Below are 14,856 nucleotides of genomic sequence, written 5' to 3'. Positions count from 1 at the left end.
GAAAACAGAATGGATATATGAATATGTACAACTGATTCACTTTGTTGTACACCTGAAACTAATACAACATTGTAAGTCGACTTAGTCCAATAGATTTTTTTAGTTATTTTAAAAATCTTTTATATGAAATTCAAAATGGAGCAAAAAGAACTGTTATGGACATTAAGCACTTACTAATCTAAATCCTGAATAAACTTCCATTCTGTGAGCCAGTAATATTCAAAATAGCTTTCGATTTCTCCAATACTGTGAGGAAAAAATATTAGAATCCCAAGGAGATAGGAGCTACATTCATTGAATGCCTACCCTATGCCAAACACTGTGTGGAACACTTTACTGGCCTTATCAGTTACCTCCATACAGCTCTATCACTCACCTCCTAGGTAATATTCTTCTCACTGAGGAATTTGAAGCTCAGAAGAAATAAGTGTGCTGGCTCATTAGAAGAGAAGTATCCAAGTATTCAATAAAACAATAAAATGCTATCAGTGAGACAAATTGAACAGCAAAACAAATGTCAGATAAAGGTATGTAATAAACCATTAGTTACCTATTGCTGCTATAACAAATTACTAGAAATTTAGTGGCTTAAAATAACACAAGTATATTGTCATACAGTTCTGAGGTAAGAAGTCCAAAGTCTGTCTCACTGGGCTAATGTCAAGGTGTTGCCAGGACTGATTCCCTCAGTAAATTCTAAGGAAAATTTGTGTTTTCCTACCTTTTCCAGTCTGAGAGGATGTCTGCATTCCTTAGCACATGGCTCCTCCCTCCATCTTCAAGGCCAGCCAGATATCATCTCCCAACTGCTTTCTCAGCCTGACTTTCCTACCGCTCTCTTAAAAGGGCCCTTGTGACTACATTGGCCCACCCAGTTAATCCAGGATGATCTCCACACCTGAAGATCCTTAATCACATTTGCTTAGTCCCTTTTGCCATGTGTGGTAACATATTCACAGGTTCTGGTGGTTATTTTTAGGGGCCATTACAGCATAGCATATAAGCACATGCGGGTTAAAGTCAAAGAAGAGAATTTAGCTAAGAACGAAGAAATACTGAAGTGAGTAAAAACTGGGTGAAATACCTAAGCACATCTGAAATTCACTCTAAAAGGGGCAAATTCAGAGGCAGGACATAAAAAAAAATCAAGCTGAGTCAAAGCTAATAGACTACGGGAAGTCTCTCTGAAGAGCCTGAGTAATAGCACTGCATTCAAGAGGCCTAGACACAACTCTCTGAACCACTGGCAAATTTCTTACTGCTGCTCATTAACGAGTTTTAAGTTTCTCTTAGACTAATGTAGAAGATTTTGCTACAAGTAATTACCTAATATCTCTAAGACGCTCATGAGGGAAGAACTCTAGAGCTAGCTGTCTCAGCACTACAAGGTAAAATAATCAGGAGAAGGAAGAACCAGTGATGGCTCATAAAAACATTGAGTTCCCTGAATTCTCAAAGCCATGCCATGTAGTCTATCACTATAAAATCTAAGTATGATAAAGAAACATCATCAGTGTCTGAGATAGAGAAGGTTACGTTTAGGGCTCAGGCACATGGCCTGAGAAAAACATCCCTTCCTGTTTCATTTAGACTTTATTACCACAGGCACAACTTGTCTTCTTGCTTTCAATTTTCCTCACTAAATTTACATGCCTCAATGTTAAGATTATCTTTCCAAGACACATATCTGATCGCCTAGCTTTCCTCCTTAACCTCTGGTAATTCTGTCTGTAGATTGATGTGTAAACATTTTGGTTTAACACATGAGGTCCTAAAGGCTACCTAGTTTCTAATTTTATCTCCTACTGCTCCCTTCTGTGTGTTGAACAAACACTTTTGTCAAAATGGATGTCTCAGTATTGAACACACTTTTCTCATTTTTATCTGTCTTTGCATATGCTATTCCTTTGGCTTAAAAAATACCCATTCATCAGCTAATCAATTCAAATGTCAATCATTCAGCATAGCCTTCCTGAAACTAGATCAAGAAAGTTTTAAATTCTTTGTATGTTGTGCTCCCATTGCTAACATAGAAAAACATAGAGAAAATATTCCTAGAGCATGTCAAACTTAAACACAAAAGGTAAGAAGCTCTGCCAATATCACTTTCCAAATCATTCCCATCAGGTCAGGGAATAGCAGGGTCCCCCAGGAACTGTGTTTTCAGCATGTGCTGCCCATTAGATCTACTAATGAAGTTTTGTGAAAGATTTTTTTAAAGGAGCCTAAAACCCACTCCAGGTTTACTTAATCAGAATCTATGCCAGTGGTGCTAAGAGGGCTTGCAGGTGTTTAATAAGCTTCACAGGTGATTCTGATGCAGTAAAAGGAATAAAGATGCCAGTCTGCTGCCACAACAGATATAGGACTGTCAATGCTAGTGACTGGGAGTGTGGGGAGAAGGTCTAATCCAGAGCTAAGCATGTAGCCAGGGTCACAGCTATGCAGGCTGTGACTCAGGGCAGCAGAGGGCTAAAGTCAGGAAACCAAAGTGGAAGGTCATCTATATGATGAAACAAATATCAAATCTGGAGGAAGAATAGGACTCAGTAAGGAATTTGGTATACCTGGCTTGCCTTAGCTACACTGTATCAAACTTCAAGAAAGGAGAGTAATTCCAAAAATCACCAAATGGAGTCTTCTCCGAACAGCAACAATGCATCATCTGGAAACTTATTAGAAAAGCAATCTTGGGCCCCATCCCAGACCTTACTGAATGAAAATCTGCATTTTCACCAGATCCACAAGTGATGTAAAAGCCGCAGTTTACCACTATGAAAAGTTTGAGGGCAGGAATCTAAATTACCTTATCTCAGCAATTAGCACAGAGCTTTAGGAACTGACTACACAGTCTAGTGGTTGAGAACTCAGGACTTGGAGCTGGTTCAATTCCAACTTTACTGCTTATGAGCTGTGTGTTACTGTCAAGTTACTTAACTTCACTGTGCATCAGTCTCTCATCTGGAATACAGATATAACTGCCTCATAAAAATGAGGGAGAGATGGAGTTCCTGCTGTGGCTCAGTATGTTAATGAGTCAACATTTTACCTCAGCTGTGGTGTAGGTCACCCGCATATGTGGATGGGATTCGATCCCTGCCCCAGGAACTTCCACATGCCAGGGGTGCTGCTAAAAAAGGGGGAAAAAATGAGGGCAAGGTAGCATGTTATTCTTGATAGCACTGTAAGTGCTCAATAGATTATGAAAGAAAAAAATAAGATAATCAATTATTGATTGATTAGTTTGACATATTGATTTTTGGTGAGGAAAAGAGCTCCACAATTCTGGTGGTGTAAATGATTTCAATCCGACTTGTACAATCTAATGAGAAGGATGACTGAAATCTTAGTGTCTGGGAGACATTCCAGGTATAAGATTTCTTAGAGAATTAATATGCAAGTTCTCCCGAGAGATAGGTAAAAGAACTGTCTAAAGCAAGAAGACTGCTAACTTTTTTGTAGTGATGCCAAAATGATGTTTATGATATCTTAAAGCTCTTTTATTCTCCCCCAAATACCTAAGAAGGAACTTTTTCATGGCTTATTTTCATTAAATTAAATTTAAATTGATTTACTTGACAATATTTTGACATTTTTGCATTATGGAGTACTGCAAATCTGGATGAGAATCTCTGCCATAATAAACAATACAGATTCAAAGAAACACATTTAGTTTTATGCTAATCCTTAAAATAACTTCCATATTTTTGTTTAGTGCTTTTAAATTTTCAAAAAGCTTTCACTCCTTCTAGTGCATTTACCCCCATAACAACTCTACAGTTGTTTTTTCTAAAGCCTAGAAAAGTTTGTTATTCCTGTCTAGTAGCTGAGGAAATGGAAAGTGATTTTAAGAGTGCAAAGTCATATAGCTGGTTTGTGGCAGAAACTGGACTAGAATTAAGTTTTCTAATCCCAGCCACTTCTTTGAGCTACTACCGGCATCACTAGAACCACCTGATTGCCATGTATCATCCTGGATCCAAACCCACGTCAAAGCCAGGTCACCTGTTCAACTGCTCAGGATCCTAATTCCTCCCCTAACCAAGTGTCCTTTCCTAAAATGTATGTTCTAATTATCACAAATGCAACAGATTCATAAATGTCTAGGAAAACCTTTTTTATTTTGTTAACTTTTCAGTTTTACAAGTTAGAAGTCAAATTTGGAGGTGTGATTGACTTTAACTTAAAAAATTTTCAAATTATGGTGGAATGTAACTTATAATTTGACTAGTTCACTCATTCACTAAATATGAATTTGTCTATAGGTATATCAGTTCAACTTTCTTTAAGAAAATGTTCAAAGTTCTAAAAGGCAGTTTTTAAAAAGTGTTTCTGCCATTCCAATTTCAGATACCAATATTTATTGAAGATTCTAATGCTTGGGTTTTGGAAATGAGCACAAATTTAGACTGACAAATGATAAAGCAATGAGTCCTTATTAATAAAGATTAATATTTAAGTCTTTAAAAATACTCCAAGTGGTATGGTCTTAAAAAAAAAAAAACCATTGCAGTTAAAGATTTCAATTTAATCATTAAACTATATAAGTAATAACATGAAACGTTTTCCCAAAGTTAGTATACATTTTTAAAATATCACTAATGGCTCTGGATAGTCAATACAGTTATATAACTTAAAACAGAACAATTATGACAGAATCACTAAAGAAAAACTGACAACTCTAAACTGACAAGTGTAAGAAATTCCGAAGTTTCAATTGACAATTCAGATCTACGTCCTTTCATGCCCAGATTCACTTAATATCTCATTTGGTTTTCAAACCTCCCTTCAGAAGCGACTGGAACAAAACCATGAGCAAGCTCAATCTCCATTTGGGCATGTAACCCTTTTACAAACACAATTACACCAAACACTATTGTAACCTGATTTGCATTTGCACTAACTAAGTTACAAAGCACATTGAAAATGCCTGCTATGCATACTACAGACTTATTAGGAGGATATATTGCAGGGCTTCTGTGAACACTAATTAAAAAGGTTTTATCTTTCCCCTCTGGTCCTCAGAAATTGTTCATATGCCTTGCCTGCTACAACTTTGTTCAAAAACAGTTTTCAAACATGTGATCAGAGCTAGGCAACTATTTCAGGTGGCTGGATTCTGTTTCCACCATGGACCATGCTGGAGAGACAAAGTTTCAGTCTAAACTTTGAGCTTCCCTTTCTTTGTTATTTTGTGTTGCAACCTTAGCATTATCCAACTGTGGACTTTTATCTGTGAATATCTAAATCCTGTCTTGTGGAAAACTAATTACTGAACCACTGAGAGCTTCATAATGTCCTGCATTTAAGTCCTGAGCATCATACATAATGCATAGGCAGCAGTCTCTGCACTCTGATTACAGAACACTGTCATTAAGTGAGCAAATTAAAGATGTGAATAATTCACTGGCTGAGCTTATTGTCAGTGCTGCATTGTGAAATTAGAATTTCTAATAAGTACTGCAATTTTTTTAACCCAATTAACACAGAGAACATCTTGAGACTGATTAGTACAATAAAAATTATTACCTTATTCTTTTGCTTCACAACAGCCAAATTAAATACTGTACTTAATTATGCAGCATTCATTCCTTCTCTGCTAAAAAAAAAAAACCCTATCATTTTAATAAGAGTTCTAATATTTGTACGAGAGCTAAAAATATAGCACATGCATCTGTAGCTCACTGTCTTTTTGCAAAGTTTTTTTTTAAGAGTCTAAACATCAGTATTATCACCACTGGTGGATTATGATGACACCAGTCTATTCTTAAACCAAATATTTTTTTTTCTAAAAAAACAAATACCACACACAGAACTGACAAAGTAACTAACCTCCCCAATTGAGTAGACTGTATTATACCTCTGCTTTTTCTTGGATCTTTAGATGCAGATTAACACAGATTTGCCCCCACTATACTGCTTGTGATTGAAGCTGAAACATATATTTAAGAAAAATTAATTAGGAAAAAAATCAAGTATCTGTAAGAGTGGGTCTTACCTCAGATGCTCATTTAGCACACAGTGATCTGTCTCACTCCTGCCAGGCAAGTGGGAAAGTCCAGTTTATGCTCGGCATGATGATCCTACGCAGAGAGTGTCTGCTGCCATGTTAAATAAAGAAAATGATCATTTAAACCGGGGCTTTTGTCTCCCAATATTTCCTCCTGCTGCCCCCTTCGCATCAAAGCCCAGAGAGGCAGGCACATCTGGCGGCAGTCCCTGCCCCTGACCGCAGCTGCCTCTGGAGAGCTCCCCCCTTCCTTTCAGCTCCTCTGCATCCCCTTCCTGGGCAACTTCAGCCCCCTAAAATGGGGGAAAGAAACGATGACATTGCAGAAGAATATGAGATTGTTTGTTCAGCTTCTGCATCCACCTCCTTCCTGTCTAGATATTTTACAGAAAGAGAATAAGAAGGGGGAAACAGCCAAGGTGCTCTGAAAATCAGTCAGACACAATGCAATAGGGAGATGGAGAGGAGGGAAAGGAGAATGAGAGCGAGAGAGTGTGTGTGTAAGGGGGGGGTGGCTGTCAGTGCAGATAAATCTGCATATGGAAATTAGGGTTATCCTGGGTACAGTTTTATTTAACTATGATCTACTGTTTTTTTAATTAGACCAGAATTTTAGCAAAGGAAAGGAAGAAGGAAAGTGAGTCTTGAAACCAGAGAGAGAAACTTCTAATTCAATAGACTTAAAATTTCATAGCAACTGCAAATAGCAGATTCAGAAGTTATAAGAAAAAGAAAAGGAAAAAAACAAAACAGAGCATTTTTCCCTGCTTTGTTTAATAAATAAGAAAAACTCCCACCTCCAAAAAACAAAACAAGGAAAATGGGATAAGAATGTGAAGGATTTAAAGGAAGGGGAAATGAAGAGAAAAAATTACCTTTCATAGTCTATGTAATACCTTAAATTTGTACTTAAAGAAGAATCACATGAGACAAAGGAATTGTCGAAGTAGATAACTGGCATTACATGTGGAAAGCAGTAACAACACATTTTGCATTTTAGTATCAGAAGTATATCATGTGTTTTTTGCCTTCCTTACAGAACACGTTTTGCAGCTCTAACCCATGGCAAAATGCTACTGGCTGTAACAGTTTGAGGATGTCACTGATGTCAGGCAACTCTTTCAAGGTGCTGCCAGCAAAACGATGAGGAGGCAGAGTGCCCAGCACTACAGGAGGTTGGCTGGTGTGCTGGGCAGTGAGCCCTCCACCAGAGGTGCTGGTTGGATAGCAGTTTGACCAGAAAGAGACTTGAGTTAATTCTGTAATCTGAGTGGGGAATTTCGTGGACTGGACTAATGTTTACTGGTACATCTATGACATGGAGAGCATTATAGATGAACACTGCATGGTTTCTGCTCTTAAGAAGACAGAACTCAATGGGGAAAAAATTAATTAAAAATGAGATGGTACTGCACTTTTATAAACAAAGGAATGGTTGAGATAGTCTAGATTTGAGCAGTATGAGGAGATGTAAGTGCCCTCAAAGCTCTCCATCTGCATGGCTAACTGGATCCTTTAAGACCACCTCAGGTACTCTAAGCAAGTTACTTTGTCCCTTTGAACTTTAGTTTCTTCACCTGCACAATACCTGCTTTTTACGTCTGGGATATGAGATAACAAAAGTAAAACATCACCAAATTCTCTTGTGGCACAGTGGATTAAGGATCTGATGTGGCCACTGAAGCAGCTTGGGTCGCTGCTGTGGCGCAGGTTCACCTGGGGACTTTCACACGCTGTGGGTTGGGCCAAAAAAAAAAAAAAAAAAAATCACCCTTTATCTGGCTCATGATAATGGCTCAAAAAATATCAAATCAATTAACAGTTCAGATGTTACCTTCTCTGTGAATCCTTCCCCAATCTCTACAAACAGGCTCAGAGGCTTCTTCTGCAATTCTTCTACTGTTCTTTATTATATTATATCCTTGTCATTTTCAGCAGGTCTGTCTCACCAGTGCTTCTCAACCTGGGGCCATTTTGCCCCCTATGGGACATTTGACAATGTCTGGAGACATTACTGATTTTCACAACTGGAGAAGGAGGGTTGCCATTGGTATCTAAGAGGCTGAGGCCAGTGATGGTGTTAAAGACTTTACAGTACACAGAACATGTCCCAAAGACAAAGAGTTATCAAGCCTAAAATGTCAACAGTGTAGAAATGAACACAATAGCACCCAGATCTTGGCTTCTAAGAAAAGGAACCAAGGGTCCTTGGACAAAAACCTGATTCTAGATCTGGGGCAAGAAATATAACATATGATCCTGGAGTATCTTGTAGTGCTAGAAAGTAAGTGATGAAAAAAGTAACAGAAACCACCAAAAGAAAAAATTGATAGGGGTATGTCAAAGGGACACAGCAATCATTTGCAAGCTCTTCTAATGGCAAAAGTTGGAAAGATTTGAGCAACAAATACACAAACTAGTATTGGATTAACAACTTAAACTATAATATGAATACCCATGAATCCATACTAATATAAATAAACTACTGAAAAATAATTAAGTGAAACAGAAATCTTCCTTGCAGAAAAATTTCAAATAATTAATGTAAACAATCCTTTCTCAAGGAGGTGGAATATAACTCCCTACTCCTTAAGTGTGGGACTCTCATAGTATCTTCCATAGTGGGGGTTGAGGAGGCAGAACTCAGGAAAGTGATTTTATAGAGAAATCTGACCTAACACTAGTTCAGCCAGGTGATCAATATTAATATCAACAAAGGTAAGTCACATTCCTCGTGTATTCCTCTAACTCCAGTATAATTATGAAAATAAAAAATTCAGACAAATTCCAATAGAGGAACATGCTACAAAACATCTGATCAAGTCTCCTCAAAACTGTCAAGGCCATCAAAAAGAGGAAGTCTGAGGAACTGTCACAGCCAAAAGATATAAACACTAAATGTATGGTGGTATCCCAGATGGGATCCTTGAACAGAAAAGGGACTTTAGATAAAAACTAACAAAGTCTGTATAGAGTATGGACTTTAGCTAATAGTAATTTATCCACTGGTGGGTTTATTGATTGCAATAAATGTACCATCAAAATGTAATTTGTTATAGGGGAAATTGGTCACAGGTAAATGGGAATTCTGTACTATCTTTGCAATGTTTCTTTAAATCTAAAACTGTTGTAAATATAAAGTGTATTTAATTTTTTTAAAAAGTCAAGAGTGCCAAAGTGAAGAAATCCTGCCCTGTATTATACTATAAGCTTATGAAAGAAAGGGACTTTGTAGTTTTGTTGAGCATGTTTATACGCTCAAAGATGACCCCCAAAGAATCATGTCTCTCAGAATTCATACTCGTGTGTTTGCCTCCACCTGAATCTGGGCTGGCCCTATGACAGAGTGCAATAGAAGTGACTCTGTGTGACCTCTGAGACAGAGTCCTAAGAAACCTTGTAGTTTCCACCCAAGTATCTTCCAATGCTTGTTCTGGGAAAGGCAGCCATTGGGTAAGAAGTCTGAATACACTGAGATCTCCATACTATTAAGAAGCCTAAGGGGAGGGAGAGGCAGAAAATTAATAAGTGAGTGACAGACAGACATAAAGAGATGTCCAGCCAGCCCAAAGCTGTTCCATCCACCCTTGTTGAGGTGCCAAAACATGTGAGCGAAGAAACCACATTTGACATCCAGCGTACTCAAACCTACAGCCCCAGCATCTTTTTGCCTGAAATAGTATGCAAGAAACCAAACAATAACTACTCAGATGAGCCAAATTTACCCACAAAACTATAGTAAATCATAATAAATAATTGATTTAAGACATTAGATTTAGGAGTGGCTTGTTGTGGAGCAATAGATCAGTCAGTGCCTTTTACACAAAAGGCATTCCAGAAAGATAAGAAGGGAGACTGTGTATTGTGGAAAGAAAATCATGGTGGGATTTCTTCTAACATTTTAATCCATTTCCATTTAAAAAAATAAAAAACAAAAAACTACCAGTTGGTAAATTCAATAAGATAAAGGGTTTTGCAATCAAACATGAAAAAGCAAAAAAAAAAAAAAAAAAAAAGACACGTGGTTAATACATAAGACACTAAGGCCAAGCTGGGGTGGAGATAGGGAAGAATAAATGTGGAAAGAAGGAGACTAGTTATGGGGAGTTGGACAAATATTTTAAAATATGTATTTTATACTTTAATATGTTTATAATGATTTTAAGATTTATCGAGGGCCGGGTACCTTTACATGTAATATTAGCATCACAAAATTATATGAGGTGAATGCCACATTAACTCCAATTTTGGAGATGAGGAAATAGTGTCTCAGAGCAGCCAGGTCACCTGCCTAAGGTCACCCAACTAGTATATGTGACCAGAATTTGCATCTTGGCAGTCTGACTACAGAGTCCACTCCCTTAGCACAGTCAAATAGAGAAGATAAGCATAAATAAACAAACAAATATGTGTAAATACAAACAGTTATAAGTTTCATAAAGCTAAGTGCAGGATGCTCTGATCATAAACTATATATCTAACTCAAACAGTTTGGTGAGGCTGTAAAGGAGTCAAGGATGAGGGGGTCACCTAGCTTTGTAAAGTAAGGTTCTGGGTAGATAACTGGCTCATGAACCAAACAACAGCAGAGATGAAAATAGGTGTCCAAGTGTCTATTGGTCAAGTGTCTTTCTGGGAACTCTGATTTGTGAGGCCCCCAGAGATGATTTCTCTAGCAGACACCATGTTGGTATGATAGACTATCAAAGTGTGGAGGAGTGAGTGGGGAGTCACTGGGAGAGAAAAAAAAGGGAAAGAATTTAGTTTTCCTTCCCTTTAAAAAAAAAAATCCTCAGAAGTTATCCAAGCTTCTTTTTTTTTTTTTTTTAGGGCTGTAATTGTGGCATATGGAAGTTCCTGGGCTAGGGATCGAATCAGAACTACAGCTGCCAGCCTATGCCACAGCCACAGCAACACCAGATCTGAGCTGCATCTGCGACCTATGCCCCAACTTGCAGCAATGCTAGATCCTTAACCCACTGGCCAGAGATCGAACCCACATCCTCAAGCACACTATGTTGGGTTCTTAACCCACTGAGCCAGAACAGGAACTCCAGAAGTTATCTAAGCTTCTAATCTCCACTTCCCCTCCTCTCATCCCCTTCTGACCCACTCTCTAGAGCATCTCTCCACATCAAATTCCTCTGAAAATGCTCTTGGTCACCAATGACCTTCATGTTGCCAAATCAGTTGCCAGGTGAATTCTCAGACCTCATTCTTTCAAGCTACTAGCAGTATCTGTCAGAGTTGATTATCCTCCTTGAAACACTTTATACATTTGGTTTCCAAGATACTATACTCTCCTGGTTTCTCTCCTAGTCCACTAGCTGTTCTACTCCTTCATGATCTTTAGTAGAGCCTCCTCCCATCCCTGAACTCTAAATGATGAAATGCTCAAGGTCTTAGCCCTTGAACTTACTCTCTTCCTCAACTACACTCTTTTCCTAAATCATTTCAACTAGTATCATGGCTTCAAAAACCATCAATAGGCCAATCTTTAAATGGATAATTCTTCCTAGACCTGACCTCCTCCCTGAACTAAAGACCTTTTACTCAACTGCCTGCAGAATGTATATTATTTTATGATACTGCTTTTCTATTTAGTGAGAGAAATCTAATGTCTTAGTTAACATAGTTTAAGGAAAATTGGATAATTATTATAATAATACATAATTGTATCTTTGAATAAAAGGTTAAGAGTGATAGTTCCGAAAAGGTATAAGAACTAAGAAATTTAAAAGCCTTTAAGAACAACTCAAGTCTTCTCTTAGTTTATATTTTGCTTATTGTCAATTTCATTTTCATTATGTTTCCTACTCTTCCCTTTCTTTGGCCACATTTGTACTTTTCCATGCTTTTTTCTCTTTTATCTGCTATCTGGCTTTCTCTAATTTTTTTTGTCTTTTTTTTGCCTTTTTTAGGGCTGCTCCTGCCACATATGGAGGTTCCCAGGCTAGGGGTCCAATCGGAGCTGTATCCACTGCCCTACGCCAGAGCCACAGCAACACGGGATCTGAGCCGCGTCTGCAACCTACACCACAGCTCATGGCAATGCTGGATCCTTAACCCACTGAGCAAGGCCAGGGATCGAACCCGCAACCTGATGGTTCCTAGTCAGATTCATTAACCACTGCACCACATGGGAACTCCTCTCTAATTATTTCTGTATATGGTAGAAGGTGGTTGTCTCACAGCTCCTCAATCAGAATCATCTCAGATCAGAACATGCCAGAATAAGCTAGGATCTTTTAAGTTCCTATCACAAATCCTTCAGAGAGAGGATCCTTCCAGGTAGGCAGGGTCTTTTACCATACACAGGGCTGCCAAAGGGATGGCTTTCTGGAATGTGTAGGGGTAGGGACAGGGAGGCACAAAGATTCTGAAAGAATGAAGGTTGTGATGAACTGAGCAGCTAACCACCAAAGGTTTCTACTGCAGCTAGAAATCAGATGTAAGTACGAAAATCTGTGGAAGCTGATACCAACTAGAAGCTTTAGGATCAGGAGGATTCTTTTCTTCTTACATTGCTTTGGTCATTTCTAATAATCAAACAACATAAATATGTATAGAGTTTAAAAAAAAACTGCCTTCATTTCCATTTTCCAAATTTTAACTAGTAACTTTTTTGGTGTATAATTTCTGCATATGGAATTCCCATTGTGGCGCAGTGGAAACGAATCTGACTAGGAACCATGAGGTTTTGGGCTGGATACCTGGCCATGCTCAATGGGTTAAGGATCTGGCATTGCAGTGAGCTGTGGTGTAGGCCAGTAGCTGCGGCTCTGATTCGACCCCTAGCCTGGGAAACTCCATATGCCACAGGTGTGGCCCTAAAATAAATGAGTAAAAAATAAAAATAAAAATTTAAATTTTAAAAAAAGCTTTAAAAAATAAAAACAATTCTGTATAACCATACACATATAACTTTGGCATGATATATAAATGAATTAATATACACATTAAGCTATAACTTAAAATACATCTTAAACAAAAAGTAACAGCAAGGTGGCATTATCTATATTTAATAACTGATAAACCAATATTAAATAATCAGTTGTTCCCTATAGCAACCTATTTGGCCTCTTGATTGGTCTCTGCATCCTCCTATCCAATGTGAAAATCATATTTGACAGGTTCGCCTATAATCCAGTGCTGGCTAAAATGAAATAAACCCATCTTTCACTCCAAATGCAAGCAAAACCTCTGGATAAATACAAAAAGCAAATACCTAGAATTCTGAAACTTAAAAAATACCAGGAAAATTGGAGATAAAAGTCAAAACTTAAATATGGTTATGGTGATGATGAGATTCCTATTAGGTTTTTTTTTTTAATCTCCCAGTTTTGACCCAATGTTGGACTGAATTAGGAAACCCCACTATAAGCATGCACGGCAAAAATCCAAGAGAAGCCTATTTTCTTGAAAGAAGAGCAGGAAAAAAAGCCCTTATCATCCCTTTCCCAAGTTCAGTCACAATCACAGGGCTGTATTGTCATAGTTGAGGTGGGGTAAGCACCTAAAACTTTGAACTGAAACCTAAATCTTGGAATGCCTCTGTTGTACAAAGGGTGTGGGGGTGGGGAGGGTTGAATCACTGGTCTGTTGTTATCGTGAATTCTCTTTCCTTTCATGGCCTTTTTTGGAGAAGGGGCTTATCATATGGATTATGTGACATTCAAGAGGAAACTACCTGAGAGAACTCCATATTTCTATCCAAAAGATCTAGGGAAAAGAGTCCCTAGAAGCTGGAGAATGTGGAGAAGTCCTGGTAAAGAGAAAGCTGGAAGAGAACAACTACTGTGTGTGAATCAACAGAAGTCTCAGGCTCACCCCCAAGATGTGCATATGTGAAGCATAACCAGAGAAGCAAAAGATTTGAGAATTGAACATGTATATAAACCACCATACATGCCTCAAACTAACCCCTGATTGGCATATGTAAAGGGAAGATCCAGCAACGTAACAATTGCTTTGAAAACTGCAAAGCACACACAGAAAGTGAAACAAAACTCATAGCTTGAACCTTGTTGGATTATTGCTTCCTAAAGCAAACAAAAAACACTCAGACAGATAAATTATTTGGAGGATTTTAACAGGTTCCCAAAGTCTCATAAAATCAAAACTGCAGAAGATAAAATCCAAAGTTATCAGACATGTAAAGAACCTAGCAAAAATCTGACCAAATTTCAAGAGAAAATAGTCAAGAGATGCCAATCCTGGAACGATAGATACTAAAATTATCAAACAAGACATTAAAGCAGCTATTATAACCATCTTACAAGAGGTAAACGTGAACACTCTTGAAATGAATAGAAAAACAGATGGTCTCTGCAGAAAAGTAGAAAAATGAGAAAGAACCATATAGAAAGTTTGAAAGCAAAAATTACAATATTTTAAGTAAGTTCATGAGATGAGTACAATAGTAGAATGAGATGATAGAGAAAAAAATAAAAACTTGATTAATCAGTAAAAATTGTACAATCTGAAGAACAGAGAAAAAGAATTGAAAAAAATGAAAAAAACTAAAAGATATAATATTAATATTCATGTAATTGGATTTCCTGAGTAAGAAGAGAGATTAGTGCAGAAAAATATCTTTAAAGAAATAATGGCTGGAGTTCCCGTCATGGCGCAGTGGTTAACGAATCCGACTAGGAACCATGAGGTTGCGGATTCGGTCCCTGCCCTTGCTCAGTGGGTTAACGATCCGGCGTTGCCGTGAGCTGTGGTGTAGGTTGCAGACACGGGTCGGATCCCACGTTGCTGTGGCTCTGGCGTAGGCCAGTGGATACAGCTCCGATAGGACCCCTAGCCTGGGAACCTCCATATGCCGTGGGAGCAGCCCA

At 38.1% G+C, this 14,856-nt stretch overlaps 1 protein-coding gene across 32 annotated transcripts in view; it reads right to left on the bottom strand.

The window, feature by feature from the left end:
- LOC102160801 (uncharacterized) overlaps positions 1-14,856 on the bottom strand; it is a 1,256,521-nt gene that overhangs the window by 1,221,904 nt on the left and 19,761 nt on the right. For 16 of the 32 annotated variants that reach the window (XR_014806243.1, XR_014806209.1, XR_014806241.1 and 13 more), the window contains exon 2: positions 5,999-6,101. The exons of 1 other annotated variant lie outside the window; for it this stretch is intronic. The gene's annotated coding sequence lies outside the window, so the exon portion shown is untranslated. Of the gene's footprint in view, positions 1-5,529; positions 5,600-5,998; positions 6,505-14,856 lie in introns of those variants that run through there. 15 more of the 32 variants (XR_014806239.1, XR_014806258.1, XR_014806240.1 and 12 more) reach the window with 2 other exon arrangements.

This window comes from Sus scrofa, chromosome 1 (assembly GCF_054392235.1).
Source record: "Sus scrofa isolate SSC_HxYL_T2T_F1_AM1 chromosome 1, Sscrofa_HxYL_maternal_Yorkshire_Landrace_v2.0, whole genome shotgun sequence".
NCBI classification, from domain to species: domain Eukaryota; kingdom Metazoa; phylum Chordata; class Mammalia; order Artiodactyla; family Suidae; genus Sus; species Sus scrofa.
The sequence above is the reverse complement of the archived record's forward strand: the minus strand, read 5'-3'. Positions and strand labels throughout refer to the sequence as shown.